At 40.8% G+C, this 27,912-nt stretch overlaps 1 protein-coding gene across 1 annotated transcript in view; it reads right to left on the bottom strand.

The window, feature by feature from the left end:
- Positions 1–27,912, bottom strand: part of PPARGC1A (PPARG coactivator 1 alpha) — a 639,925-nt gene that overhangs the window by 515,163 nt on the left and 96,850 nt on the right. The window lies entirely within an intron of this gene.

Raw genomic sequence — 27,912 nt, 5'->3', positions numbered from 1 at the left:
AAATATTTTGTCAGATAATGAACATTCTTTGAAAGTCATGGGCATTCTTACAGAAAAACAGAGAGATAACATTTTGATGCCCAGGCCAGTAAACAGGTGTCTCCTTTGCAAAAAGCTCAGGGAAGCTCCTGTGTAAAGGCTTTACATAAGAACAGCCTCTCAGCGTGTCATGGGGATCATCCAGATTTACAGATTTCAGCCAAGAAAAACACACATAGTCAATCCCAGAAGCTAGGTAATAAACTTCGGCATACCCATTTGTTATTTTGGCAAAAATTGCCTTTGTGCAAACAAGATCAGTAGCCAGAAAATGACCCCCGAAGCTGGCTCTAATAGTCCTCTGATATTACAACACTATTCCAGTAGTTCCCAGAAATTCACCTTCCAAGGCTACGAAGACACCCAGTTTCCTCACCTAGTCCCAGCTGTACTAACGAAGAGTTGCCAAATGTAGGGCCTGACTCCTTTGTGCAAGCCTGAATTACCTAAGCAAGCTCCAGAGAAGAGAAATTCACTTCTCTGCTAAGTCATCATGTAAAGCTTCCAAAATAGAGGTGCCCTTCAAATTAAATTTGCTGGTGTCGATTCCCTCATCCTAAACGATACCGTGTAAGAAGGATCAAGTGATTAAAATGAAGCAAAAAGAAACAGAGGTCACCCAACACCTGGCTTTTAAAAACTAGGTAGATTCCAGGCCTCAGAACGCCTGGAAAAATAAAATGTGTATGACGCAAATATCAAACCCAATGGCCTTCGAACCTGTGTCCCATTAAAATGCATAATCCTATAATGATGAAGCTGGCAGTCCCTCAATAGTTTGACTCATTTCCCTGCTAAATATAACTGAAGACAAGTTTTCCACTAGGAGCTACTGTATTATTTTCTCCTGAGTGGCAATGAGAAACTCATCTTAATATGTAAAGAAAGCAAGGCAAAAAGATACAAGGTACAAGTATTTCTCTAACTTTTATTTCTTCACAGCAATACCCTGTTGGAACCACTTTTCCAGAACCCAGGGAGGCACCAATAGAGATGTTTATGGGTGGAGAGGGAGATATTTGTCAGAAGTTGCACAATGCAAAACTTACCATCTATCTGCTACACAACCTGACGGAAAGGATTTAGTCGTCATGTATGATGATGGACTTTGGTTGTATTGTTCAACTCTGCAAAGGCCACTGCCAAAGAGGCCAGAATGTCTACTGACTGCTATTTCTCTCCAATTCAAATGAAAAGAGACTTAAGAACAGACAACACCCAGCGGGATGTCTATTAGAATTCTTTGTAAGGAGCAACTCTGGACTTGTCCGTAGAAGAGAAAGAACCGGCCTCTGACCAAGGTGCTCAAATCAGAAAACTCACCGGATGCTGGGGATTGTTTTTCCTTCTAAAACAGATCGTGGATTAGCAGTGAACACTGACCTAATAGAAGAATCAACCATTTTTAGAACATAGCTGTCCCAAGAAGACTTGAAAAGAATTATTCCAACTATAATGCTATAGAATTTTTTACCCACCAACTTAAACTAAGCTCCCATCCATCTGCTCTTATACAGAATTTCCTGATTATAGTCTCTGTGCATTTTGTCCACATAGCAAATCTGAAAATGGTTCTTTAAATCGGTGACTTTTGAGCTAGCTTTGCTGGTGGCCAGAGTACAAAATTATTTTCTCCCCTCCGAGGAATTGTATTTAAAAATACATTTTTCTGGTGAGAGATGCATTTGGAAAATGAAGCTTCAGTTACAGCTTTGCTACAATGGAGAAGCAGAAAATAATCAAACTGTAGCTCTTCCTCTTGACAACCCTGATGGCTCATCTGGTAACACTTCAGACACTTTACTCCCAGCTGAGTTGTTCCTATATGTCATTTTTAACTTCACATTTTTTTGGAGGGAGAAAAGTATCTCTTGGATGCATGGGTATTGCCTGTGTATATATGTGCAAGAATACTATTAAAGTGGTATGTAGCTGTTACTGACAGTCTTGTGCTGGAACTGACTTGTATTGGCTTTGTGAGAGTAGATTATTACATTTGCAAGAATTTTGCAAGCCAATTGACATCACATTGGTGGCCTGAAACTAAGTATGCTGGGAGTGTTTACATCCCATAGAACAGCATGCATTATGAGTGAAGGGTTATGAATTTTTTTTTTTTTTTGGAGAATTAAACAATTACCAACCTACCACTGGCTATTGCTATACCAGTTGTTTACACAGACATCCTTCCTGACTGGCCACAGCGTCCACTTTGACTGGTCATGTGCAACATTTTGAATATCACCTTCATACACGTATAACTAAATAATGTAACCTCAATGTCTACTTTTTCTCTGGATGTAGTAATTGAAAAGTGGCACATACTATCGTATCCATCCATCATCGGAAATACACACGTCCTTTTTCTTTTTTGGATTTTTTTTTTTTTTTTTTTTTTTTTTTTAGCATGTGGTTGAACCTCAGGTACTCTGCTGAATAAATTCTATAGCTCTACGGCTGGTAGATCCCAAACAGATCATTTGGGAAGGAAGAAACCATGCTGGGCCTCAGAGAAAAACAAAATGAGTCAGTTCCCACTGCTGCCTTTGGCCAGCCCAAACCCTGAAGTCATACAGCACAGGGGACATTTTCCAGTCAAAGGAGGGTGGGATGGAGCCACTTATCTGCTCAAGCACATCTAAAGATAAATGATGGCAGGCTGCTGTCAACACTGGAGGCCACTCCTCCCCACAGAATGGAAATTAGCAGGCCCCCAAATCAGAGCATTAAAACAAAGATCCGCCAACATGTGATTTTAGTAAACAGAGTAATTTAGGCTTTTGGAGAGCATGAAAATTCTGTCACGATTACAATGTCTTCTACCACAGACCTTAATTTCTTCTGTCATGGAGAATATGATTAGGCTCAGTCCCATTTGATTGTAGGGAATGTCAGTTCCCATTAACTAAAGAAAAGAGGCACTAGGAAGCATGTTTCACATTTTTAACCCCTTTGGACAAGAAGGAATTTTCAGCCCAAATTTCTCATTCGAAATATTTAAAGCAGGGATGTCTGTGTGACTCCATCAGTTAAGAGGCTGCCTTCGGCTCAGGTCGTGATCCCGGGGTCTTGGGATCAAGTCCCACATCAGGCTTCCGGGAGCCTGCTTCTCCGTCTCGCTCTGCTGTCCCCATTCTCCCCTCAAATAAATAAACAAACAAAAATCTTTAAAAAAAAAAAAAAGAAATATTTAAAGTATTTAAATCCCACCTAGCAGATTGTTACAGTTGACCTACTAAAGTCACTTTTCTGCCTGTGGGAGGTTATTTGTCTTTCAATGTTGGCATAAAAAAAAAAAAGTGAAGGCCATGTGTATTTTTTGTTTTGTTTTGTAATTTGAGGGAGTTTTTCCACACCACCTATCCTCATATCTATGAGAAATCCTGCTCCTTTCATGAATGGAACTTGTTTTAAATGGTCCAATCCTTTAAGGACAGCGGGGGCACAGTGGGGGTTGGGGGGAAGCAATGTCCTCTTTGGCTGCATGCATTGCTTGGCCATTCAGCCCATGAACTGGTTAGTGCAGGTGGTTTTCACAGGCGCCAGGAAATTACAGTTCCAGACCCAAACCTGTATCAGTAAACACCACTACCTCGGACTGGCCTCTTCAATTCCGTTGAACCCCTCTGCAGTTCAAACAGGGCACCTGGGTCAGTCTGCAAGCTTAGCAGACACACCTGACCGTGGCTGCCCAGCAAACAGTTTATGTTGGGGAGCAATCTAGAGATTTTCTAAGATAAGGATGCTATTACAGGCTGACAAATGTGGAAAGGAGCAGAGTGGGCAGCTTTTGTCCAGACTGACCCAGGGTGAGAGTGCTAGGATTATTGCTGATTGGGGATAAATGGCAACCGGTGATTTATTTGTTCAAGTGAAACCAGGCAAGTTCATCCCTCAACACCATCTCCCATCTCTTTAAGGTTTTTTTTTTTTTTTCTTCTTCAGGTAAAAAGACTTAGCAATTTTGGGAACTCTTCAAATACCACCATTTCAGTGAACCCCATTACCCTCAGGATAAAATCCGCAATCCTTAACTAGCCTTTGAGGCCCTGCATGATGGGGTCCCACCCACCACAATCTACCACTCTCACCCACAAGGGCTACCATTCAGGGTCTGAGTGTCCCAACTCCTCTCTACCTGCAGCCTTTTCTTATGCTGGGCCCTCCTCTTGGGTCTCTTTAGCTGGTAAGTCCTCATCATCTTTCTTGGTCCAGGTTGAATGTCATCTTCAGAGACTTGACTAGGTTAGGATCCCCATTATGATCTGCTGGGGCCCTATGTATTCATTCTTCACATTCCTTAACACAATCATAAATAATTAATAATTAGTAACTATTGCTTTAAAAATTTGCTCCCTCACTGGCAGGGATCGTGTCTGTCCTAGTCACCTGGCACTCGGTGCAATGCCAAGCATTGAATGCTTGAGATCTGAATGCTTGCCAAGGTCAAATGAATGAAAGAAGTAGGTACACAAGAGCTATGGACTAATATCTCTCTCTATAAGAGAACCTAACAAAGCAAAACCAATAGAACAAAATCTTCATTTTAAATGTGCACAACCTAAAATTAATTAATTAATTAATCAAATTAATTAAATTTGCACAGCCTAGGGAGTGAGTTTTCTCCCCACTTCCCCCTCCCTCCAACACAAGGATTTCAGATGACCCTGCCATCCCATCAGGGTTTGTCCTATCAAATTTCCTGCCTGGCTCTCAAGACCTTCCCTTATCACCATCATCATAAGAGTTGACATTATTGAATGTGTTCTATGTTCCATGCACTATGATAAGTGTTCTATACTAACCTATTAAATCCTTACCACAGCCTATGAAATAGTGTGGCAAATTTAAAATGGCCACAGATGAATGAATTCTTTTACATTCCTTCCATTGCAAGGTGGGGTCTTTGCCCCCTCGCCTTCTCTGGAAGCTGACATGTGACAGTTTTGACAACTGCATACACCAGAAATGACATCACGCACGTTTTCATTTCTGTCTCAGAATGCTCGCCTTGGGGGAAGCAAGCTGTCATGTGAGAAGTCTGACTTCCCTGAGACTGTCATGCAGTCTTGGGAGAAAGCCCAAGCTGGTCACACAGAGAGGTTCTGAGGAGAGAATGCCCAGCCAGCCCCAAGCTGTCACATCCATCCCGGCACAGGAGCCAGATGCGCCAATGATGACGCCATCCTGCACATCCAGCTCAGCCAAGCCTTCAGTGGACTCAAGCCCGGGTCAGTATCTGATTGTAACCACATAAGAATCCCCATGCAAGGCCACTCAGCCGATCCCAGTTGTCCAGGAAATTGTGAGAGAATAATAAATTGATGTTTTAAGCCACTAACTTTTGGAGAGGATTTCTTTGTGGCAATAGATAACCAGAACACATAAGCGCTGTTAGGACTCTTACTTCACAAATGAGCAAACTGAGACACAAAATGTTGTTCACACGATAAAGGGTAGAGCTGGGGCACCAGGGCAGCCTGACTTCAAAACCTAGGTCCTCACCCTCTGTGTTGTCACACTACTCGGTGCCAGGCCACCTTCTCCACTTCACTCCCAGGTATAGTCGCTCCAGTGCCTTTCTTTCCTCCACCCACGCATCTAATTGCTTACCTCTGTCACAGTCCCCTCTCTGAATCCTCCATTGATGTCCCCTTCCTCCAAATTCCTTAGTGCATTCAAAGGTAGGCATACAGTCTTGCCTTCAATTTTTCTGGTACTACTCTTCATGCCACGTACTACCTTCTTGAAGGCTGAGACCAAATATTTTATTTTGTCTTCAACTACAAGAATCTTGCCCATCTCCATGCTGCCGAGCACAGTGCTGCACTTTCAATAAATACCTTCTTCAGGCACACTGGCCAAGTCCATTCCCTTCTTGGAGCCTTCATATTCATAGTTTCCTTTCCCTGAAATGTTCTTTCTTAGCTGTCAGCCTGAGCTGTTCCTTCACAGCATTCCAATCTCAGCTCATATCTCTCTTCCTCTAAGGGGCCCCACTAAGGGCCCTATCAAAGCAAGCCACCCATCTCCACTTCACTTCTTAGGTGTCATTCATCAACCTCCCTACCCTGTATTATACACACACACACACACACACACACACACACACACACACATATTTCTTTTTTTTTTTTTTTGAGAGAGAGAGAGCGAGAGCACTACCAGAGAGAGGGGCAGAGGGAGAAACAGACTTCCTCACTGCGTAGTGAGCCTGACACAGCTTGATCCCAGAACCTTGGGATCATGATCTGATCTGAAGGTAAATGCTTAACCAATGGAGCTGCCCAGGTGCCCCACCCTGCATTGTATTACTTAGTTACTTGTTTCTTCATTTCCTTACCCAGGAAACAAGTTCCACAAGGATAGTCAACTTACCTATCTTGCTCATTATTCACCCTAGTTCCTAGGACAGTTTCTGGCCTTTAGTAGCTTCTTGAAAACTATTTGCTAAATAAATGAATGAATATTTGTTTATTGAATTTCACTTCATAAGAAGCCCTAAGACAGAGTAGGCTTCCTAATGTATGTAAAAGTGTTTTCCCCTAACATGTCAGTTGCATCTCTATTATAATGTACAATCTTCCATTTCTCATGGAAAAACACCCAGACTTGGCCTTAAGGTAAACTCCATGTTTAGTCAGTTGTCAGTGTTACTCAGTAGTTCACATGCTGGTTTGTTGTCCAAACCACCACTTACCACCTCCCTTTATGACTGAGGTTCTCTGGAGGTGAATGGCTTTAAAACTGATTCTCAGAGGTGTTTCCAGGATGATCCCAAGGGGAGAGGGAGGCTGAGCATTAATAAAGGCCACATAGCTATAGGTGATGAAATGACAGTATTAAATCCAATGGAGGTCAGTTTTGCTTACTGATGTAAACACCTAGAGGTTCAACCCAGTATCTAGAAGACTCAGTAAACATTTGTCAAATGATGAATGAAACATTTTACCCTGTGTCTTATCACTTATCTTTCTCTCTCTCTCTTAAGAGAAAAAGAGTGCACAATCAGGGAAATAGGGGCAGAGGGAGATGAAGAGAGAGAATCTTAAGCAGGATGCATGCTCAGCACAATGCCTGATGTGGGGCTTGATTTCACAACCCTGAGATCATGCGCTGAGCCAAAAATCAAGAGTCAGACACTTAACCAACTGAGCCACCCAGGCACTGCACTTAACACTTATCATTTCAATATGGACAAGAACCCAGAGCATATCTCTTATTTTGTTATTATGAAACTCACCAAAAATAGTAGCTAAAAGACTTGTAAAACCATTTATACTAGTGGGCACAAGGCAAAACCAAAACATAAAATAAGAGCTATGCTCTCCAAAATACATAATGTGCAAACACTATAGTCTATAAAGGGAAGTCCATAGGCTGAGGGGGTGGTAGATGAGACATATCAATTATTTCCTCAAGTGGAAACTTCAGAAATTTTCTGTTTCCCTGAGCCTCAGTCTCCTCATCCATACACTGAGGACAATCTCTTGACTGCCTACCAATGAGAAATATTCATAATGAGCCTAAAATAAAGTAACAGATGAGCAAACACTATGAAGGCTTAAAATTGTGGTAGGAATATGAGCTAGCATTTTCTACCTTTCCACCGTTCTGACATCTCAAAGACTTAAAATACATTTAAATATTAAAAATCAATTAAATATATTTTTCACAATCTCTAAGATTTGTGACACATTCACAAATGAGTATTACATGTTTATTCCAATGTTCCATCTGCAAAACTTTTCCTAATCATTTTATAATTCTTCACCAATTTTTTTATTCTGTTCTCCCCATTTTTTAATGAAGGATCCCATGTTATGGAGGACTTCTCAATCTTACCAGAGGCAGAGGATGAGTTAGAATAGAAAATTCTTGAGCATTCAACCTACGGATCATATTTCAGAGCCACAGGGCCTACAAAATAGTCACCAGGAAAGAAGATGGTACGAAAGAAACTGGCCCAATGGTGGTCAGATTAATGGGGGAAGGAGGCATCAAAATCACCTGGAGAGCTTGTCAAAACACAGATTGCTGCACTTCACCCCCAGAGTTTCTGATTCAGGAGATCTGGGATGGAGCCCAGGGTTCTGCATTACTAACAAGTTTCCAGGTGAGGCTGATGCTGCTGGTCAAAGGACCACACTGTGGGCCAAGCGTTCCACACTCTCATATATTAATTCTTTTGATTCTCCTCCCAGCCAAGAACTCTGTGAGATAAATATTATTATACCCATTTAATATACCGGGAAACTGAGGCCCAAAATATAAGCTTGTTCTAATTCCAGGTTGTTGATCAACCAAATCAGAGTAGCCTTCAGAAGGTCAATGAATCTCTCTATGGCCCATTTTTTTGGCAAGTAGTGAAAAAACATTGTCAGACTCCTAGTGAGGATTAAAAGGACACACTGTCTAAGAAGAGCTCAGCAAAGTCAAAAGCAGCCCCTGAAACTTTGTCCATTACAGGACTCAGCATCCCAGAGAATAACTAAGGTAGAATTCCAGGAATCACACTTAGTGCGTGCTTCTACTTTTGTCATTTTTCTATTCACGTGGAAAATTTCTAACCACCAACTTAGCAAAGTACTCTACCATCCAAACATTACTAACCACAAGTTTTGGAGGTTGTGTGTGTGTGTGTCTTTTTTAATTACTATGTTTGTTTTTCCAAGAAATTCTCTTCTGTGCTGTAATGGGTATGCGGAGGGCAGTTACAGATGGGTGGTTAGTTATTAACAAATTGAACACTTCCTTTTCTAAGACACTTATTAACTGAATAGACAGTGTTCCCTATGTCGTTATACATAGTTATGTCGGATAATAATGTAAGCATATCCTCCTTTTGTGTAAGCTTTTCTGATTTGGCTTTCAGAGGATTCAAGGCATTTTGATTTCTATATTTAGAAACCCAGGGCTTTTTGGTATGCTACAAATCACACCGAGACAAGACTAATTGTAAGCGCTTGTACTTAAAAATTAGTTTCAAGAATAAGAACCTTCAGAGGTTTCCATATTGTATTCCACTAGAGTATCATTAAGGGAAGCAATTACTTATCAAGATATACTCAAAACAACTTTATTGCATTCGGAGGAAATAATGGGAGTTGTCTGTCTAAATTACTAGTCAGGGGCCCTGGAAATCACTTAGCATAATTCTTGGCATAAGGTAGGCAGTCAATAAACTGAACAGAGAGTCAGGTAAATGACCACCTAGTAAGTGTTAGGTGTTTGCACATATTATGCCATTTAGTCTTCATTCATAGTAACCCCTGAATTAGGTATGACTGTCTTCATTTATAGATGAGAAAACAGACTCATGAAATTTAAGTGATGTTTGCCAGATCATTAGGTAAGTAGGTGAGTCAAGATGCTAGCCATAGGTGCCTGATGCCAAAAGCCATTTTCTTTCACTGTGCTAAGCTGTTTCCTTCCTTGCTTCTTTCTTTCTTTCCTTTTTGTCTTCCTCCTCTATCATGTCCCTTTCACAGATACCAGAAGTCTTTGTAAATGCCTGCCAACAGCAAATGCTTACAAGGTGGTCCCATTTTATGGATCGGTTCATAGGAAGCCAAAGTGATCCTTCAAAGCCACCTCTGAAAGGTCTCAGAATAAAATATGGAATGCATTCCTGAATCCTATCCCTCAGTACTGAGCTATAAGCACTGGGGTACATTTCAAAAGGTCCTTTATTTAGGAAAACAGAGTGTTTGTGTGTAGACAACAGTCACACGACAGTCCATCACCTAGGGCTGAGATCCCCAGCACAGTATGAACCAGCTGCTCAAGATGACAAAGATACATGGGAGGGAAAAATGGTCTTGCTTCCCTTTTGAATTACAAATGCTTCCTGGAGACAAGTCAGGTGGATATGCCCATTTGTTTATTGCCTAATGATACCACTGCTAACGAAAAATAAGTAAATAAGTAAAAGTGAAGCATCTTGATTTATTATTTCCTCAGAATATAACGGAGGCCCAGAGCAATAAAGGGAACTAATTAAAGGCTTTCTTTACATTCCCCCCAAACACCAGTTGTCTTTCTCTTCTACTTTTTATTTTTTCCCCATTCCTATATCTCCACACCTCTTTCCTCCCAATTTTTCTCTGTTTTTCACATCCCTCCTTGTAATTTCTGGTTTTGTTCTTCACTTTAAGGACTCCTTTGTCCCTCATCTCCTGAGCACCTTCTCCCTGATATTTTGTGTCCGGTTCCAAGAGGAGATACTACAGTGGTAGCATTTCCATCTCCCTGTTGGCAAGAGCTTCGTCTCACCGTGTCACTTGGGAGGCACAGATCTATCAGCCTCTCCTCCTCCTGGAAGGAGACAGGAATGATGCCAGTGGAATATTTCCTCCTGAAATGCACACTGAAAATTGTGCATTAAAAAAAAAAAAAAAAACAGAACTTTTTTTTCTGGGCTTTTTTTCTCCTGATAGCAAGAGTAACAAATATTTATTGAAGATAGAGGAAAACATAAAAGGAAAAAGTGATCACTCATTATTATTCCAGTATGGAATTGCTTACTGTTAAATATGCATGTGTTGTATGCCATTATTTCAGCATATATCATTATCAGTAATTTTACAAACACACATACATTGCCCATGGTATTACCATTCTCATCAATATTATTTAAATGGCTGAATCTTATTCCAATGTATGATTATACCAAAATACATTGATTCATACTCCTTTGGTAAGTAGTTGACATTTTTTTCAATTTTTTGCCATTATAAGTAATGCTACCATGAACAACTTTATACAAAAAGTTCATTCTGAAATTTCCAATTATTTACTTAGAAAATTATTCCAAAACTACAACTGTCGGGTCATGGTTATGAGCATTCTAAGGCTCTTTATATTGCTAAATTGTATTCCCAAAATTGTGTGTTCTCTACAGATCACCTACCAAGCAAAGAACTTTTTTATACATTTTATATTTAAAAAAAGTTTTATAAAGCAAATATTCACCTCCTGATTTGTCATTTGTGAAAAGGCCAGAAAAAAGTGATGTCTTCCTTTATTTTGATCCTCACCACCCCATCTCACCCACACCACCTACAGACGGTCAAATAGCTTATGCCCTCTTGGTTTTGTACCTCTTTTTTGCAAGACAAGTCAAATAAAGCCATTCTTTTATTCATTCATCCAACCTATAGTTGAACCATTGTTGAGAAATTATTTGCCAGGCCTTGTGCCAGGTGCTGAGGATATAAAGATGAGTAGAGCACTACCTCTAACCTATAGAAACAGTGGTGCAGTGGGGCAGACAGACAGGTAAGTACATGATGACATCAGAAGACAAGAGCTCCACAGAGGGAGGCCTCATGCTCCAGCAGTTCCAGGTACTCCTGGAAGAGCATATGTAAAGGGTAAGTGGGGGGGAGGGTCAGAAAGACCTCCCTGGGAGGATGAAACTTGACCCTTCCCCTCAGGATTTAATAATAAATGATACTAGGTACTTTTTCTGAGTACTTGCTCTATACTGATAGGCACTGTTTTATTTATCCTCAGGACCTACCATTAAGGAGCTACTCTTACTCTTTCATAAATAAGGAAATTGAGGTTTAGAGTAATAAATAACTTGTCCAGGGTCATAAAGCTACTAAAGAAAGGGTAAAGTGAGAGGTAACCCAAATCTAACTTCAAGCTCTACACCAAGCTTATCCCAGGCCCACTACAAGGATCCACTAGTCCAAATAAAGCTCCCCAAGACTTGAGCTGTGGCTTCCAGTTCTAGCTGTGATGACAGAGAAATGCCTTGCTGTCAAACCCCCCTCCTCCCACAAAACCTCCCTTACTTTGTCCTTGCAAGGAGTATTTCCCCTCCCTAGCTCTCTATCACTCAGTGTGGGCTTTCCTTTTCTCCTGAGCCTGGTGCACCTGACATTTCTGGAGACTTGTCATTCCGATATAAATATGTTCAAACTGCCAGAAAATCGATGGAATTACAAAAGGATCAATGATGACTCTCAGTGTCCAAGGTTCTTTGTCTCCAAAGCAAGATCAGAAATGATAGTGTGTGAGTCCCTTTGCGAGGCTCGTGGTATAAAATCCTGCCAGGCATTGTGCACCATACCATCAGCATTGAGCACAGCTATTAGAATCAAAAAGCGAGATTTTGGTTCCAATGGAAAAAGCAGACACTTGTGGCCTCTTCCAATGAAGAAGAAAGGGCAAGAAGTATTTTAATGATGTTTTTTAATCATTTCCTCAGAGTACATGATGAGAATATATTTGCTGGAAAATGAAAAAGAACACAACATCAATTTAGTGCAGAAAACCACTCTAACACCTAAGGGTCTGGTCTCACATTTTTCGTTATTTCCAGGCTGATAACTTTCAACATTAGGCCTTGATGCCTCATCCAACTCCAGTTTCCTAGAAGCACACAACCAAATCAAAATATCTTTGGGTTTGCCAAGAAGTCTTTCAAATATGGGACACCAGCTCCGGTTTCAAGTCACTTTTTTGCTGCTGCAATTCTACTCTCAACTATATATTTCCCATTAGAAACTTCCATCCATCAACGCTGTTAGTTTTCTCACAAAATTATAGGTACTGAAGACTCACCTTCCTAAGTGATCAAAACAAAGATGGTTTCAAACACAGCTTGTCAACGAAAGTACAAAGCTATATAAAAATTTTTTTTAAAGAGCCAATAGCTTAATTCTAAAGATGCCACTTGGATCATTTCTGCCCCCTTCCATGAGAATCTTCGATGTCTTTCACTGTTTACAGAATTCAGCCCAGTACTTTTAATTTCTTCTTATTGTAATAAAAAGTATATATAACATAAAATGTACCACTTTAACCATCTCAAAATGTGCAGTTCAGTGGCATTAAGTACATTCACATTGCTAGGTAAGTTTCACTGCTATCCTGCACCCACTAAAAAGTAACTCCTCATTCCTGCTCCCCCCAGCCCTTAGGAACTCCCATTCTACTTCCAGTGTCTACTGATTTGACTAGTGTACATCCCTCCTGTAAATGGAGCTGTACCATCTTTATCCTTCTATGCCTGGCTCATTTCACTTAGCTTAGTATCTTCAAGTTTCATCCATATCATGCCAGTATCTAAATTTCATTCTTTTTTAAGGCTAAATAATATTTCATCACATCCAGCCCAGCACTTCTCCTCATGAAGTTTTAAACCTCCAAATCCTGATTTTCATTTTTCTTCCTCTAACTTCTTTCTCATTATATAGCTCTGCTGGTCCTAGGACAGAGGAGTTCCTTGTCTATTCCCCAGGAATTTCAAAACTTTCCCTCTTTCCTCCTGCTGGTCCCCCCTCCCCCTCCACGCCAGCACAGTGTCCACCCTCTTTCTCTAACCTAAGACCCAGTGGTTCCATTAGCTCCGTTCAATGACTACTCCACCACAGAGATCCCTGGGCAGGGATCAAAAGAGATCCCTTAAGCACCCTCTATGTTCCAGGCACCCTTCAATTACAGTCAGACCAGCTGTAAATTGTGGGTTTCATGCCAAAAAATGGAGGCTCAATCCTGCCTTCCCTAAAGCAAGGCAGTTCAGAATACATTTGTCCATTCTTTGACAATCCCTGTTTTTGTTAAAAATTTTTAAAAAGGGGACAACTGGGTGGCTCAGTGGGTTAAGCCTCTGCCTTCGGCTCGGGTCATGATCTCAGGGTCCTGGGAGCGAGCCCTGCATTGGGCTCTCTGCTCAGCGGGAAGTCTGCTTCCCCCTCTCTCTCTGCCTGCCTCTCTGCCTACTTGTGATCTCTCTCTGTCAAACAAATAAATAAAATATCTTTTAAATAAAGAAATAAAATAAAAAAGGAAAATAGCAACTTTTTTTTTATTTCTGCCTAGGAAGAAATGTAATATAGCTAATATGTATTGAGTACACATATACAATAAAACCTACTGCTTGTATAATACATATCTATATTATATATATATACAAGTTTTATATATAATATATATTATATATATATACAAGTTTTATATATAATATATATTATATAATATAATATAACTCAGTTTTAAAATGTAGTCCTAAACAGCCCTTTGGGGCAGTGGACTATTTTTAATGTGCTCATTTGAACTATAGAGAAATATCACTTTTGATTAGAGACTAGTACAAATATTCTTCTTCTCTTGATTCTCCTTCTCAGTGTTAAATAAAAAATATATTATTAAGTGGCATAAATAAACTGACCAAAAAAGAAGACACAACTGCACCTCTATTAATTAAACTGCTTACTAAAAATTCCAACTAGATATTTCTCTTTAAGATTTGCAGTGGCTTAGATTTTATATATCTTTTTTGTGGCTAAATTAGTAATAACAGCATTAAAATCATAAGAACTGTGTAGTACTATATTTAATTGTCTTCTCCCATAATTACACTGATTAAATACAGCATAAGAGACCATAAAGATAGATAAAACATTATGGCTACAAAACTTTTCTTTAATGTTCATAAAATGACTATTAAGCCCTAGGTGACTAAATTAATATCACCCATACAATTTTATGGGGTTTCCATCCACATCCAACAGTATCACTTGCCGTGATGGCAGGTTTTTTTTTTTTTTTTTCATAGCAGTATTGAAATTTGAACTACCACCTTTCAAAAGGATAGGGACACAGTGGGCTGGCTGAGTCAAATTTGCCAAAAGAAGATGTTTCTGTTTGACTGATGTTTCCAGACAGTGTCAGCTATAGATCCTTAAACCCAAAGACTACATCTTTTAGCCCCCACTCCAGCAAGCAAGCAAAGGGTAATGTATGTTTGGTGCATTACCCATTTCTTCATTTTCTTCTAAACATTATCTCCAGAGATTTGAGTTTATACTGACAGAACAGACGATCAAGGAAGCAAATTTACATTTTCCATCTGAAGAATGACCCTCAGAAACACCCAAGGACTTTCATATTGAGTGACCTGTGCTATTATAAAGATGAAAGAATATGACGAAATCCCAAGAAAAATTCATTCTAAAAGCTAATCGTGTGGGGAGGAAAAGAAAACTATTTGAAAGCTTTTCAAACATAAAGAATAGCTCACCAGGTTATAATTTAGCAATTAAAAAATTATATATACCTATACACATACAATCAGCTAGCAGAACCAAAATAAACCTACCAATCTAAATGCATTATCACCACTAAAAATCTGCACAAATTTTCCATCAGTACTTATAAAAATCTTATAATATAAAGTCAGTTCTTTTGTTAGATTAACAAATATATTTTAAGAAATTGTTGTGTGTTTGTACACCTGAAGCTAAGATTACACTGTATGTTAACTATAATGGGATTAAAATAAAAACTCAGTAAAGAAAATAAGTGAAAAAAAATGTGTTAGGAATCAGCTTAGTCTTGGATGTGGTAGATAAAACAATAAACAAAGTCAACACAGTCTGTCACTTCACAGAGCTTACAGCCCAATGGACAAGGCAATAACAAAAAATGATACAGATAAAAAAAAATTTAGCACCTTTTAATATTTATTTATTTATCTGAGAAAGAGACAGAGAGAGAGCACAAGCAGGAGGGACAGGGAGAGGGGGAGAGAATCCCAATCAGACTCCATGCTGAGCACAGAGCCTGACAGGGGGCTCAATCCTATGGCCCAGAGATCATGACCTGAGCCAAAATCAAGAGTCCAACACTTAACTGACTGAACCACCTAGGTGCCCCAAACTATGGTAAGTGTTTTAAAATAAAAGTTAAGGATATGTTGAGGAAAGATAACTGCAGAATTTAGTTTGATTGGATTTGGGACAGGAGATCAGCAAGGGTTGTCTGAGAAGGCAAGATTTAAGATGAGGGATGTATGGAAGTTAATGTGCAGAATCATCAAAGAAAGCACATTCTAAGCAGAGGGGACACACGACTAAGGGCCCTTAGGTGAGAAAAAGCTTTGCACATTTGAGATACTGACAGTCTGTACATTCCAAATAAGCAGGGTTCCAATCTGCTTCATTTACCACTCACTCATGGTGTCCTGCTCATAGAAACATCTTGCTCACAGAAGGCACTCACTAAATATCCAGTAAATGATTGTTGAGTGAATAGATTTGGTCAGTGCAGCTGGAGTTTAGTGAAGAAAAGCAGCCTGGAATGAAGTTGTTCACACAGGCAGAAGCCACAGCATGGAGGGCTCTCCCACCATTTTGAAGCTAGCTCTAGTATCTCACCATGACACCCAACAAACCCACTATCAACATGTTTCCTCTTTTATGGACTAAACCCACAGACTTCCTACAACTCGTATCTTTGTTGTAAGATTCACAAAGGCAGAGGCCATTTCTTTCTCATTTTTTATGGCCCCTGTGCCTTTCACATACATGGAATAAAAAAGCATTGACTGAACTTCCATTTATTGAGTCCTTAGTATGGGCCAGGTAGTGTCATAAGCACTTGGTATGCTCCGGTTCATTCAAGTTTCCAAAAGAATCTACAATAAGTGTGCATGTGTGTGTACGTATGTGTGAGAGAGAAAGAGTGCAATTTTCATTATTTTTGTTTCCAATTACACATGATAAAACAAAGACTTACAGAGGTCAGAAAACCTGCCCAAGATCCTGTTGCTGACAATTACCAAATCTTTTACCCTAGTATATGTTCTCTTATTACACTACGCTGCCTCCTGCAACTAAAATAGAAAGATAAAAACACCACTGATTTTTCTTTTAGACAGAGATATATAGAATGGTTACCGATGATATATTAGTTAAGTCTTTCCTCTACTTCACTACCAAGACTTAAATTCACCTTGCAAAATGTGTTCTCTTCATTACGATATGTTAAAGAGGATTTTGCTATAAAGAGGATAGGTGAAGTAATCAAAAACAAAACTACTTTCTTTTACTGAAACTACACTTGGGGACAATACAAAAACTTTACAGAGTCTGACTTTGAGCTTTTGATGTCTTTAGGTTCCATCATGGACACCCAACCCAGTTTGATCCATTGGAATGCTTTGCCTTGCTAGCTGCTGGGGTAAGCCCCAGACTTCCTGAAGATAATTTTGTGGTAGATCTATGACGTTGTCCTAAAAACCAACACATCCTCCCATATTGGTGACAGAAACTGGGCTAGAAAGTGGAAATCTGACCCACTGTGGCATTCTCATTTTCTGATGTGCTCAATGAGCTTCAGACTGAGCTCTGAAGGTCAGTTGTCTTGTGGGATTTATTTGGAGGGAGCAGGCTGGAGGCCCAGAATAGAAAGTTTCAAAACAGCAAAAACCACCACTAAAGCACTCTGTTTCTACGGTCTCCTGGTTCAAACCAAACCCTTATTCACAAGTGAATTATCCTATATGCTTACCTCCCAAGCTCATCTCAATGATACGGCAGGGAATACCAAAAAGTGCTCCAAACCTGAAACTTATTTGACTTTCTGGACTCAAGGTAATACCTCATATGCATATGCAAATAGTTAAGGCTGAGTGTAGAGATTTGATATGGGTGTTACTTTGAGGAAAATTCTTTAGTTACTACATTCTGAACAAACAAAGCTGCGCCAAAACATGCCCTGTATCTGGAAAAAAGAAAGAAAGAAAAATAATTAAATATTCCAAATGATAACACCAATTACAGGTTAAACCAAGTGCAAGGATACCTACACTTGAGGTATAAGGAAAAAGGGAGGAAAGGGACATAATCGCCCCCTTATCCAAATCACCAATCCCCTCATGAGAGGGTATAAAATAATAGCTCTCACACCTACTGAACACATACTGTGGTGCTAGAAAGCATATTTAACCTTCATATCAACCCTGTAATGCAGGTTGTATTCTTATCCCATTTTATAGATGAGGAAATCGAAATAGAGAAGTTAGCCAATTTACCCAAGTCACACAGCTAATATACATGACTTGAACCCAGGAACTCTGGCTTCAAGGTCTTTATCACTAAATAGAACACAGCCTTGCATTCATTATGAGCAGAACACGAAGGAAGGACAACAAAAACTGCTGTAGGGAGAGAAAAGGTCAGGTGGGATCAGGTGCTGGTCGACCTGGAAAGTCAGATGCTCAAATTTAGGTTAGAGGAAAAAGAGATTAGGAAACAACTCCAAATTCCTGAACACAGTCGTGATATGCTGAAAGCAGCGTTTAAGGCAGATGACTCTGATTACGGATGTTTTGCTTGATGTAGAGAGTTTATAAAAAAAAATCATAGCGCACTCCAAAGAATTCAATATATTTAAAAAATTAGTTCACAAAAATAAACTCAGATCTAACCCAAAACCCATTCCAAAAAGACACTAACTACACAGTGTAAAAAGTATTTACTCTTAAGTGTTTAAAAGTATTTTATTTTACATATTCAGCTAAGCAGGGAGAAACTCATGGTATAGAAAATCCACAGCATCTGGATTTGGGGCATAGTGTACCCTGAGACTATTTTCTAACCCAAAAATCACAGGTTTTTTTAAAAAATATGGTCTTCTTAAAAAAGGCCTCCTGTAGTCAACAAAGAGGAGAGAGGTTTTCACTTTTTTTTTTTTTTTTAATTTCAGCAAGAATTTTATTCTATCCTGTGCAGCAGTTTCTGTGAAAAGTTGCAGAGCTGGGTACTCTGTTGGTTGGGCTCTAGGGCTACAGCTAAAGATTCAAAAGGGAGTTATAAACCGCATGGGTGTAAATCAAGGAGGCCCCACAGGGTGGAATTTGGGGTCCATTCTCTCACTAGTCCAGCTCCGAAATGAGACATGCTGGGACATTAACAATACAGAGCCCCCAGAGAGTGGGATGTGAATGGCCAGGAGAAGCCTGAGATATGAGAAACATGGGGACTGGAAGTTGACCCAGAGGCAGAGATGAGTAGGGAAAGAGAGCTTTGAGTCTGACAAGCATGTTACAAGCCAGGGTGAGTAGAGCAAAGGCATCAATCCAAAAGAGAGCACAATAATATCAGGCACAGACCCCCACCAGAAGCTGGGGAGGGGGCAGCAAGAACAGGAATGGGCAACACAAGTACGCAGAACTCTAGCAGCTAACAGAAGAAAAGGTTCTAGAAATGCAAAGCATCGTCTAGCTCTAGGGAAGGGAATTTGAAAGAGCTAATGGACTAGTTAGCATTCACTATTCTGTGGGTATGGGTACTCAGAAGGAGCCCCATTCACCTCCACCCCCAGATCTCAGAGATGGGGTCCCACTGGACCCAGAGCTCTTGCATAGCCTACCGAGATCCAGCATTAAAGCCTGACTAAGGTCTGCGGACTTCATTCTCAAGCCACAGAAGGTGCTTGGGTTGCTTCAGGCAACCTTACCAACCAACCCACAAGCAGACAACCTTGACATGTATCCAGATGACCTCTGAGTTTCATCCCCACCTGCAGAGCATGGGATGATTCATTTATGAAAAACCGTATGTCTTTTTAAACAATCTTTCTCTCCCTCCAAACCAGATGCCTCTCCAAAGCAGGTAGTACTTTTTATGCTTCTTTCCCACTCTTGTAGAACTTAATGCTGCAGAGTGAGCGCTTTAAAACCACCCATTAAACAAATCCTGTCTGAGGTCTCCACCAGCATTACCGCTGAATTTAAAGAAGCCTATCTTGCCAGACTGGTCTGGGGTTCCCTAGCTGATAGTCAATGGTCTCTCTGGACAACATGTAGGATGGTTTAAGGGCTGGGAGAGGGACTTGGGATGTCAGGGGCATGTTGCCCACATCTAATCCAACTGGCGTTGCCAGCGATCGAACCCAAATCTGGTTTAATGCAGTAGGATCTGCAAAGCGAGTCCCAAGTGACCCTTTAAAATAATCGATCATTTTTTCAAATCCTTTTTCATCTTAAATACCAACCTGATTCCTTTGCTAACAAACTAGGTGCTTATTCTGCAAGCCACAAAACACTGCTGATTAGTAATCAGGGAAGCTGAGTACATAGAAGGGAACTTGAGTGTAGACTGAGAGATGAGCCATTCCACCTAGGACCCCCTCCCCCTACTGTCCCCACTGTGGGCTGGGGAGAAAAAAGTCAGAGACAATGTCCTCCATCTTCATCAATATTTTATCAACTGAAGAAACATTAAGGAGAGATGGCAAGTGGTTCTTGTTTTCTATGGCGGAAGGCTTGGCCACTATACTTTCGATTTCTTGACACCTGAGACTTGCTAAGGATTTTCAAGAGTGGGGCATAAGATAGAAAGAAATTCCTTAGAGGTCCAGAACCTTAATCTGTCACTTGCTACTTCTGTGAACTCGGGAAAGTCACTGACCCTCTCCGAACCAGTTTTTCATGTGTAAAATACATAGGAAACACTCCATCAATACCCACCTAAGCCATCTGACATTCTAGCAACCCAGGGCCATAGGTTGAATTCTTTGAAACACTGGAGCCAGAGCTTTTAATTTTGATGGGAAATGATTCAGCCCTACCTGATTTCAGGGTACAAACTGGGTTCAAAAACCACTTCATCACTAGAAAAAATCTGGACCAGAGAAGCTGAGGTGTATTGGTTAGCTCTTGCCGCTATAACAAATTACCTCAAACTCTGGTTTAAGGCAATGCAAATTTATTATATCACAGTTCTGTCCATCAAAATTCTGATGTGGGTCTCTCACGGCTAAATCAAGGCACTGGCAGGGCCCACTTGCTCTCTAGAGGCTCTAGACGAGGAATGTTACCTCACTCCCCTAGGATGGTTGGCAGATGGTTCCTTGCACACAGTCCCTGTAACCAGGGACAGGCCATCAAATCTGCCTCACGCTCCCATTTCTCTCACAACATAGCCAGCAAAATCCCACTGATTTTAAAGGCTCGTGATTAGATTGGTTCACTCAGATAATCCAAGAGAATCTCTCCATCTCAATGCCTATCACTTTAATCATTCCTGAAAGTTTCCTTTTACTAAGTCAGGTAACATTCACAGTCACTGGGGGACCAGTATGTAGACATAGGGGGCAGGGAGGGGACAAAAGCATTATTTTCTATCACACAAGGGTACTTGTTGAATAATAACGATTCATTAAAATGTGTACCAATTTAGACCAAGAATGCTGAGACCTGGGCTGTGAAAAATTATCTGTGCCTTACTTTCTCCATTTAGTTTTCCTTTATTAACTAGAATTAAGTTTATCCACATTGAATAAAGGCAAAACAATGCTGACATATCCTTTAAAACTGCCCCTTTGTTGTTGGTTTGGACTTGGACTTTAAACAGTAGGCACTTCCTTTGGCATGAATCTGCTTAAACCAAAATGGGGAAATTGTTGAAAAATCTGCCCCCAGCAAAGAGAAACCAGGGGGTGTTTTCATCACTCAGAGTCCACTTCCATCAGAAAGCTGAAGTGACTTACCAAAGCTACATTTGTCATGACCTCTTCTCGGCTCCTATTGTACAAACAGAAACAACTCACTCTTACAATTCCTGACTGATGGCATAGGAAACAGGAGCCAAACAGACTTTAAAGGACTTGTCCATCATGCTTTCTACGGCTTATGAGGCATGGCCAACCCTCCGCCTTATTAGTCAAGGGACATTCTAAGTAACTCTCTAACCAAGCTAAGTAGGCACCAGTGCAAAAAAAAAAAAAAAAAAAGGCAAGAAAAGTCAAGTGAGAAGAAAAATCCAATACAATGGACCCCATGCCTCTTACTACCAAAAAGAAGAGCTGCCTGACACTCATATCTTCACCCATGGCAAGATGCCCCTTCAATCCATGCCCTCTCCCCTTCTCTAAATTGGATTTATAATCTCCAGCACCTTATACAGAATCCCAGGTACAGGTCAATGGCTGTCACTGTGAAAAACAAGAAAAAAGAAAGCTTACTACTTCCTAATGCTCCAAGGCACAATAGTACCCTTTCTATATTTTTCTCAACAAAAGCCTCAAATGAAATGATAATGTTAATTTATCTGAGATTATTGGCTGGAAAAGAGCAAAGTGCCACACTCAGCAGTCACCCACCAGCAGAGGAGCCCTTGAAGAGCATGGGTGGGCTAGGAAAGGAGTGATATCCCTATTGTTACATTAGAATCCTATTTATATTTCAGCCATCAACTTAAAATAGACCAGCTGAAGCCAGGCCTCCTAAACTTACTATAATCCTCATGACTATCTCTGTGAGATAATGAGTTTCCCAAGCATGTGTGAATTGTACTAATGAAGCTACAGGAAGTCCCTCTCAGTCAATATTTTCATAGAAAGTCACTTCACGGGAAGGCCCAGGGTGTGACCTAAACTAATAAATGATTATCCTTCGCTACTAAAATCAGGACCCTAATTAACTTGCTAATTGTTGGTCTCTGTTCATGGACATTAACCTGAGTTATCCCACCATATACACCTGTAAGTAAATTACAGGCTCTATACTCAAGATGAACCTTCTGTCCTAGAGGATAAATGTGACTTTAGTGTGTCAGCCATACATAATTCTTTTAAGTGACCAAGTGTATAAGATCCTATTATGGGCACTTCTCCAAGCAAATTAAATGGACACAAACTCCCTCTAATAATTTATTTCCTCAGTAGAGTCTGTGGGCATTACTCTTTGAAAGGCACAGTCTCCTTGTTCATACATTTTTCTGTTGTAACAATAACAGCAACAATACCCTTGCTGGCTTTCCATTGGCCAAGCAGTATAAGCTAAATGTTGTGTGTTCATTATCTAACTTATTCCCCATGAAGACTATGAGGTATATGTTATCTTTATGCCCATTTTATAGGAGGAACGAAGGAAGAAATGAAGGACGAAGAAACGAAGAACGAAGGAAGAAACGAGGAAGAAATGAAGTTCAGAGAGTTCAAGTAACTTGTCTTAGCAAATACTGTTTAGTGCCCACTCACATCCCCTCTATAAGTACTAAAATATTTGTGTCCCTACCCCCCCAAAATGCATATGTTGAAATCCTAACCTCCAAGGTGATGGTATTAGTAGGTGGGGTCTTTGAGAGGTGATTAGGTCATGAGGTTGGAGCCTTCATGAATGTGATTTGTATCTTTTAGAAAAGGGACCCCCATCTTTCTGCCATGCAAGGATATAAGGAGAAGTATGAAACCAAAAGAGGGTCCTCACCAGAGTCTGACTACCCTGGTATCCAGATCTCAGACTTCCAGCCTCCAGAACTGTGAGAAATAAGTATCTGTTGTTTATAAGCCATCTGGTCTATGACAATTAGAACAGCCCAAGCCAACTAAGAGACCCTCCATGACCCCCAGTTAGCACACTAAGATTCTTCATACAAGCCCAGACTCTTTGCCTGAGGGTTCGGAATGCCCCTGGGTCCACTGAGTAGTATAGGATGCAAGTACCAAGATGCTGATGTTCTCTGGCCCAGGAGCAGCCCTCAAATAATGGCAGATGTAATTAGTGGATAATACTTGTGCTTCCTTTCCCCTTGAGTAGGACAAAGCTAAGGCAGGTCTACATGGTCATCCAGAGGCCCCAGCAGAACAGGGTTCCAGTTGCCCACAGCAGTAATCTGATCCTTAATACACCTTGTACTGACTTCCTTACCCTCTTCCCTCAAGATTATCAGAAGCATTCAAATAAATCTGCACCCAAACAAATAGCTGCAACTCAACTTTAAGACTCAAGGTCAGCTTCTGGAGAGGTTGACCTACAATATTTGCCTAAGGCCGCATCGCCAACACAGCTAAAAAGCCAACTCAGGCTGGCTGGCACCCAAGTCCCTACTCTTACCCCCTAGATAATACTGTTTTCTTTTCATGGGCTGCCCAGTGTCTTTATCAAAAATGCACCATCCCATATCTGGCATCATATCTAATCAATGCATTCAAGTAATGAATGAGAACTAGACTTTTCCATATTTTTGTTATACTTTTTCCTGCCCATTTTGCTTCTATCAGCTCTACTTGCTTAAATACTCTGGTTAGAGTTTGCAAAAGGCATTAGCTCTGACCTTCTTTCTGATGTAACCACTTCATTGCTACATCTCCGACATATGGCCATCCTGCCTACTGTCTGAGCTATATCTGGAGATGGTTGATTCCTTTCTGTTAATAGAGAACAAATATTTATGAGTATTTCTGGTATATCAGGCAATGTTCCAAGGTGTCAAACATATTAGCTCACTAATCCTCACAATAGCTCTTTCAAGCAGGTGTTAGTATCCCTATTTCACAGATGAGTAAACTGAGACTGGTTAGTTAATACATGGCAGAGTCAGAATGAAAATCCACATCTCTTTCGCCCCAAAGTCTAAGCTCTTTTTGAGTAACAAATAGTGCTTACATGTACCAGGTATTCTTCCAAATTTTAAATTACTAACTGACTTAATCTTTAAAATAACCTTATAAAATAAGTACTATTGTTAGCCCCATTTTGTAGATGTGATTACTGAGTCACAGAGAGATTAAGTAACTTACCAAGTCCACACAGTTAATGGCAGAGGCCAGATTCAAACCCAGGAATTCGGCTTCTAGTTTTCAACACTACTTGTTGCTAACTCTCTTAACCATGACATCCTGTATTGACACAAATTCTTATAGTACATTTAAATGTCCTCAGTGTCACTTCTGCCCATCGTCCTTAGTTTTGCCTTCCAGAATACAAAACTAGTCTCATTCTCCTCCCCTTGATAAAACTACAAAGGTTCAAAGATGGTGATCCTGTCTTTTCTCACGTGGTCTCCCTTCTCTAAGAATGCCTTCACTTGAAAACCCTTTGCTAAGGGATGCCTGCATGGCTCAGTCAGTTAAACATCTAGCTCTTGAATTCAACTCGGGTCATAATCTCAGGTTTGGGGGATCAAATCCCTCATTGGACTCAGTGCAGGGTCTGCTTGATATCCTCTCTCCCTCTCCCTTTGCCCCTCCCCCTGTTTCTATTCTCTCTCTCTCTCTCTCTCTCAAATAAATAAATAAATAAATCTTTGAACATGCCAAATCATCCAGGCCCTGTAGAACTCTCTACCCCTTCCACCAACTTCTTAGGACCAAGGTCCTCCAGGTATGGCTAGATCACTGCTCAGTACAATATGACGGTAGCTTCCCATGTCCCAGTGCAGGGCTTGGATTAGTGATGCCTGAGGGTGACTGGGCCTTTTTTAGCAGCTGGGTCCCACGGAGAGGCTCAGCAAAGAAAAGATGCTCTCCTCAGTCCCACCCCCATTTTCACACATATGTCCTTCTTCCATACCAGGCAGACAGCATGGAAGAGCAGGGGTGGTTGCAGGCATGCTGGGCCTGCCTGCTACAAACAGGCCACCACTCTCATTTCTGTTGGTGTTATCTTTCCACCGATGTTGTGCATTTATCTGTGGCTTAAAAACAGAGAAATGGTGGGGCACCTGGCTGGCTCAGCTGGAAGAACATACAACTCTTGATCTCAGGGTCATGAATCGAGCCCCACGTTGGGTATAGAAATTACTAAAAAATTAATAAATAAACTTTAAAAAAGAGAGATAAATGTCACTATCTGTTTATTTATGCAAACATTTATGAAGAACCTCTCTGTGTAAGGGCCAGTGATGGGAGCTGGGTCTATAACAATCATGCTGCTTTCCAGGAATTCAGAGCTTGTAAGAAAGACAGGCACAGCCCAATAAGCTCCAACCAGATCCTCCCCTCTCTGACTCCTGGCCTCCAAACACTGGAACATTCCAGACTCAGTCTTATACTTCATCTCTTCAGAACATATACTCTTCTCCAGAGAACCCATCTAATCCTATAGCTTAAACTACTATCTCTACGCAGATGCCACCCCCCTTTGTACCTCCAGCCCAGATGTGCCCTAACTCCATGTCCCGTGTCCAAGGGCCCACACACCATCTTCCCCTAGATATCAAATGGCATCTTAAACTTCACCTGATTAAAATCAAACTCTTGATCCACCATTGTGGGTTGAATTGTGTCCTCCAAAATGGTATGTTAAATTCTTAACTCCTAGGACCTGGGCACATGACCTTATTTGGAAATCAGATCTTTGCAGACATAATCAAGTTAAGAGGAAGTCATATTGGATGAGGGTGGTCCTCATCCAATGACTACCAGCCTTATAAGAAGAGGGAAATCAGACACAAACAGAGAGAATGCCATACGACCAGAGGCAGACATGGAATGACATGTCTGTAAGCCAAGTAACACCAAGGACTGCGACCTTTAGAAGCTAGAGAAGGAAAGGAAGGATCTCTCCCTAGAGCCTTCAGAGAAGGATAGCTTTGCTGACACCTGAATTTTAAACTTTAAGTCTCCAGAATTGTGAACCAAGATGTTCCTATTGTTTTAAACAATCTCTGTTGTGGTAAAGTTTGTGACAGTTGCCCTAAGAAAGGAACACACCCCTGAAAAAAAACCATACCTCTCATCTGAATGGAAGGCAAATCCACTCTCCCCATTGATGGGATCCATTCTTCACTTTTTTTACTCGTACAGCTCCCACTTAATCCATCACGAAATGTCACCATCTTAACATTCAGAGACACCCCAAATCTGACAACCTCTCACCACCTATGCAGACACCACCCATTCAAGCTACCATCAACTCTACTCCTCACTGAAGTAGAAAACTCCTCCCTGCTCTCCCTGTTGCCATGCTTAGCCAGCCACAGGCTATTCTCCACACAACCGCTAGGATGTCTTTTTGAAAACATAAATCAGATTACTCCACTCCTTCCTCAACCATCCTATGATCCAGAATAAAATTCAAACTCTATACCATAGCTTGGAAGCCCTTTCTGGGTGGTTCTGACTCCCTTCTCTGAACTCATCCCTGGTCTCTGTCCATCCCTCACTCCACTCTGGCCATGCTGACCTCCCACCAGTATCAGTGTGTCTGTATTTCCCTCACTCTTTATCCCTCATTCTGCACTCTGCACCCTCTCCACCTGGCATGTTTTATATCGGCTTGTGTATTGTCAGTTTCCCTCCCTAGAATTGGAGATTCCTAGGAATAGGGTTATGGTGTTTCAGCACTGTTTGCAAGGCAAACTGTACTAGAACAGTCCCCAGATCATCAAAGAACTTCGGTACATCTGTGGAAGCAAGAAAGCACTGGAGAGAGCATCTACACAGCAGCTGTGGTGTTGAAGGGGCATTGCCTAATTTTATCTTAGAGTTCAGTTTTTCTTTTCATCTCTAAAAGGGGAATAATAATAATAGCATCTATCCTCTGGGACAAGGCGTTGCTTATACAGAGTGTTGGCTCTATCAGCTTTGAATATGTAGATCTACATCACATAGAAACTTAAATACAGACCAAGAATGTCTAGTATGCAGTGCCTAGTGCATGGTAGGAATTTAAAAAAAAAAATGGAAAAGCTTCACAAACGAGATGTCCCTTGAATTAGCTCTTGGCAGATGAGGAGAATAGGAACTGCAGGGAGCTGAAAGACAGTGATGAGGCCAGCACTTGCGAGAGGTATGCTGGCAACCACTTGCTCGTGGCTGGTGTGACTTGAACACAAGAACTGTGGCAGCTGCAGAGGAGCAGGGAAGAGAAGGAGTCAGAGGGGCACCCAAAGATGGGCAAAAGACACAGCAGAGGCCAGATCCCAAAAGGCTTTCCTGGAGATAAGGAGAAATCGGATCTGATTTAAATGAAACACAGAAAAAGGGGGAAAAAGTGACAAATGGGGAAAGAGCACATATGAAATATATCAGGGATTCATTGAGGGCCTAAAGCTCCCTGGTTTACCTCTGAGAGCGGAATTGCTGAGTTCCTACAACAACATAAGCAGCACAACCTGAAATAGAGACTTTTTCCTTTTCACAACCAGTATTAGCAAGAATTTCATGGGCTTTCCCCCGAAGGAGATTAACTCATTCTCCACACATATAGCATATGTGTGTATGTGTGTGTCTGTTTCTCTCTGTGTGTCTGTCTGTCTCTGCCTTTCTCCCTCTCTCACTATCTTTTTCAACAGATAGGCTATATATGTAACAACCCGAGTTTGATAATCTACTGTTGGGACGCCT

This window comes from Lontra canadensis, unplaced genomic scaffold, assembly GCF_010015895.1.
Source record: "Lontra canadensis isolate GAN:19392208 unplaced genomic scaffold, GSC_riverotter_1.0 scaffold1, whole genome shotgun sequence".
NCBI classification, from domain to species: domain Eukaryota; kingdom Metazoa; phylum Chordata; class Mammalia; order Carnivora; family Mustelidae; genus Lontra; species Lontra canadensis.
The sequence above is the reverse complement of the archived record's forward strand: the minus strand, read 5'-3'. Positions and strand labels throughout refer to the sequence as shown.